Here is a 5,142-nt window from a genome sequence, read left to right as displayed (position 1 = left end):
TAGAGCAAAAGAGACCAGGATGATGCCCAGATGTTCTTCATAAGACAGGAAGGTTATAACTTTGGGGATACAGTGAGTTCTTTCCTCATTTGGATATTTATCATCTGGACACTTGGTGCATTTTTCTGTATCTGAGAAAGCAAAAAAGCAATATGTCTTTAATATTTTGTTCTTTTCTCTTTCAAGAAAAATCTTTGGATAACAGCTGATACCACAGGCATTTTCCAAGAAGTATTTATTAAAGATTTCATTAAAAAGAGTATAAGAAAGATTTTTTTAAAAAATGTAGCCAGATATATTAAATTGAGCGAAATTCTAGGGTGTTAAATATTTCCAGTGTAATGTGTAGAATCTTCATAGGAACCTATATTATTAGAGGTAAATAATGAATCATATAATCGTTTTAGGCAAACATCCTGAGTCCTGCCCCATGGCAGTTAATATCCTGGACTTGGAGGATGCCTACAGTATCTTGTAGCATCTGGAAGCAACCTGGAATTAAGGAGAAACTTCCTATCAGGGAGAGGAATTAGCCAGTGGAACAGCTGGCCTCCAGAAATTGTGGGTGCTTCAACATTGGAGGTTTTTAAGAAGAGACTGGACAGTCACTTGTCTGAAATGCTATAGGGTCTCCTGCTTGAATAGGGGGCTGGACTAGAAGACCTCCAAAGTTCCTTCTACTCTATTATGATTGATTGATTGATTGATTGATTGATTGATTGATTGATTGATCTATATGGCAGACAATTTGTGTAATAAATTCCCCCCATAACTATCCACAGCACCAGATTATGGCCCAGTGACACCTTCTCAGTGATCCTCAAGGGAGGCCAATAAACAATGAATTGCAAGTTCTTTCAGAAGGTGGACCTGAAACAATTCATCTAGTTTCAAAGATCTCAGATGTTCCTAGAAAGGTAAATTTAGCAGCACATATCCAAACTAAAAAGCAGAAGAGATATTTCCTCTGCTGTTAGTAAAGCTTGCCCAGTCTGCCACTCCCTCCTCCCATCTCTTTCCAGCCCCTCCTTCCAAGTCTTTTTGATTTACTTCCATTTAGATAAGAAATTGTGCAGGTTGAAAATAGCTTCAATCTGTCCTTCAAGTTGCACTTTCATGAAAACACTCTGCATGGATCCACTTCCACAAAGTCTCCCATTTTCCTCAGTGTGACCCACCTTCCTGAGTGGAGAAGGTCCCCTCCGGACAAGGAACGCAGTCGTAGCAGCAAACTGGCTCTCCTTCTCGAGCCCTCTTGACAAATCCAGGATGACAACTTTCCACACATTTGGACTGAGGCAGGGACTGAGCAGAAGAAAAGGAATGCCAAAGAAAAGGTGTTAGGACTCTCCGTCCATGGAAAATGGAGGGAGAAATGGATGGAGACAAGTAGCCTCTGGTCTTCACTGAGGTAAATATGAAACCTCTGACTACTTTTAAACAGATGCCAGAGGTATAACAACTGGCAGGTTCTTCCTTTAGTTCCTCCCTTTTGCTTTCAGAATTTAACATTACAATAAAGTACTTTTCTATTTAATGTAGTCTAAAGCGATGGAATTGAAAATTTTTTAAAATATGATGATATATTCTTATTAAAACTAATAATAAAGTTTACAGTAAAAGATTTAGGAAAATTTATTCTTTTAGGTTTTTTAATATGAAATTAAACTGTGATGAAGAAAGAACCCTCTGACCAGTAAGATCTTGAAAGGTTTCCATAAAACATGACAAAGCTACTCCACTTAGGTCCCGTCTCTTGAAGAACTTCCATTAGCTGACACCACCTGGCATGGGAGGCCAACCACCCTGGAGACTCTAGGCTTTGCCCACTTGAAATAGGACCTTTGGAAAACAGAGAAAAGACACCAACATTTCTCTCACCTTATTGAGCAACTTTAGCCGTGAAAGAGCATCTTGGTTGATAGTAAGTCTCTGTCTTTCAAAATACGCCAGAATCTCACTCCTGACATCCTCCTTGGGGAGAACCAAGAATCTGTTAATTTTCAGATCTGCTGTTATCTCTCCATTTTGGTCCAAGTAGAGTTTCCTGTCAGAAATATTCCAAAATTCATTCTTCTCCAGAAAGGGATGAAACTAGAATGGGAACGTCCAGGAATTTGAAAAACAGATAACTTTGTTTCTTATCCCACATTGAATCTTTCTTCTACAATTATCTAATCTCCAAATATGCTTAATTAGGATACAAATACTGCCATCATCTTCATAAGTGAACAAGAAAGTTTGAGAAAAATTTGTCAATCATTTACTGAGAAAATATAGAAAAAGTATATAATTGATACAATTGGTCAAATATAGGGAACATTCTAGAGCAGATGAAAATAAAATGAACAGGAAAAAAATAGATGATTCATAAATTCTTTGAAAACAACAGGTTGATTCCCAGAAAGCATGGGTTGATCAAGAAGAAAGTTGTCAGGCTAATCTTCTCCCTGGTCATCCTGATGGAAAACACCCCCAGATGTGCTAATTCTACTTGATTGTAATGTGACGTTAACAACGTCGGACATAGGACATAACATTCAATTGGCAGATTGGGAGATATTATGGAAGCAGAACATTAAAATGACAAGAGCCACATCTTACAAGGAGAACCTTATTAAAATGTTTTACAGATGGCACTTACCACCAGCCCGACTTGCCAAAATACACCCAAACACTTCGGCATTGTGTTGGAAATGTAAATAAAAAAAGGGGACATATTACCACACTTGGTGGAAATGTAGGAAAGCCCAACACTACTGGCAAGATATAAAAAATATTATTGAAGAAATAACGAACATTCAAATAGAAAATAGTCCAGAATTCTTTTTATTTGGCATGATAACGGCACAACATCTTAAGGAAACAAAATATCTCATCATACACATCTTGACAGCAGCAAGACTACTGTTCGCGCAAAACTGGAAATTAGACCAACTCCCATCCAAAGACAAAATCGTTGCAAAGATAACAGAGTGTGCTGAAATGGTCAGATTGACACTGGAACTCCAGGAAAAGGAAGAAAGCGAATACTATCTTGTATGGCACCAATGGTATCAATGGCTGGAAAGGAAAATCAGCAAAAATGTAGAGGACAGAAATTAGGGTAAAGACTTGCATAAGGAGATGAACTCATAAGAAATGTAAATTTGTAGTGTAAAATTATAACATTGGAATTAGACATTTATTTAGTTTATTAAACTATATAAGCTCAATGACATATATTCTGTTGATGACAAAAACGTATATGTAAAATGTTAGGTGGGTTTGTAGGTGGTGGGTTTTTTGTTTGTTTTTGTATTGTATTGTATTGTATTGTCTTTATATCTGTGTTTATATTTTAATAATAAAAAAAAATTAAAAAAAAAACAAGAATAAAGTTGTCAAGACTAATCTTCTCCCTGGTCATCCTGATGGAAAACACTTCCAGATGTGCTAATTCTACTTGATTGTAATGCGACATTAACAAAATTTTGCAAATCTGAAAGAACAAATCTCCCACCAACTCTTTTCTCAGCCTGAAAAGTTAGCCAGGATCCTTTCTGAGTTTCTTTCTCTCCCATTATGCAGCTCCAGGATTCTCCCCTCTTCTCTTATCCTTCCCTAGGCAGCCTCACTTCCCCTCATCCCAAAAGTCATTCTCACACATCATTGCACTTCCTAAATAGATTATTGGAACTCTGGTGATATCACTGGATTTCAGTAAAGGACTCACAAACAATTGTGTGATGTGATTAGAAACCTGAGACCTGGATAATAAGTGGATAAAAACTGTCTTCAAAATGATTCTGAAATAGTTTTTAACCCTTTTTAATCTTTCCTATGAAACTTGAAGGTGATGAATAAGGGGGATAACTGTTGCGTATATGGTGAGGAGAAACAAAGAGAAGAAGGAACAATGAATGTCAACATTGGAGAAGCTGAAAAAATTAGAATTATCACTTCAGAAAGATCCCCAAAACAGGGAAGTCAGAAAGGAAATGGAGTTAATGAAACATAAAATTAATATACTAGAACAGGAAGAAATGATAAGGAATATAAAATTGGCAAAACAAAACTATTTTGAATCGGCAAATAAACCAGGGAGATGGCTTGCCCACAAATTGAAAAAAGAAAAAGCTAAAAAATTGGTACAATATTTACGAGACGAGCAAGGAAATTTGCTCCATAGAATTGAGGGGGGAAAATATTATTCAAAATTATTTTCAAATACTGTATAGTCAAGAAAACATTAAAGAAGAAAATATTATAAATTACCTACAGGAGAGGAACTTGCCAAGTATAACAGATGAAGATAGGGAAATGTTGAATGGGGAAATTACATTAACAGAGTTAAGAGAGACAATTAAAAAACAGAAAAATAACAAAACACCAGGGACAGATGGAATTCCGGCAGAAGTATATAAAAAATTTCAGGAAGTTTTGGAAGAAATTATGTTGGATATATATAACAAGGTATTAGAGAAAGCCAAATTGCCAAATTCACGGATGGAGGCATATACAGCATTAATTCCAAAGGAAAGTACAGACAATCAATTCATTCAAAACTATAGGCCAATCTCACTGTTAAATGCCGACTATAAAATCATGGCAACAATAGCAGAAAGACTAAAAAAGATATTAAATAAAATAATTCATTCGGATCAAAACGGGTTTTTACCCAAACGACAAATTAAGAACAATACACGGATTATCATGAATACTCTAGAATACTATGAGGCTCATCCAGAAAAACAATTGGCAGTAATAATGATAGATGCACAAAAGGCGTTCGACAACTTGAATTGGCGGTTTTTAATTAATCAATTAATCAGGATGAAATTTGGCAAAAAATTTATAGAAATGATGAAGACAATTTATTCTAAGCAAACAGAAAAATTATGGTCAATAGAGATCTTACAGAAAAAGTTGATATAAACAAAGGGGTTAGACAAGGCTGTCCATTGTCCCCACTCTTATCCATCCTTTCATTGGAAATATTATTGGCACAGGTAAGGGGAAATAAGGAAATAAAAGGGTTAAATATTAAAGGAGAAGAATATAAAACGCAGGCCTTTGCAGATGACATGGCATTTATATTAGAGGACCTTTGGAAACAGGAGAAAAACTCCTACTAGAAATAGAGAAATTTGGAATAGTAGC

Source organism: Pituophis catenifer, unplaced genomic scaffold (assembly GCF_029215685.1).
Source record: "Pituophis catenifer annectens isolate HBS135680 unplaced genomic scaffold, rPitCat1.0.hap2 SCAF_22, whole genome shotgun sequence".
Classification (NCBI taxonomy): domain Eukaryota; kingdom Metazoa; phylum Chordata; class Lepidosauria; order Squamata; family Colubridae; genus Pituophis; species Pituophis catenifer.
The sequence above is the reverse complement of the archived record's forward strand: the minus strand, read 5'-3'. Positions refer to the sequence as shown.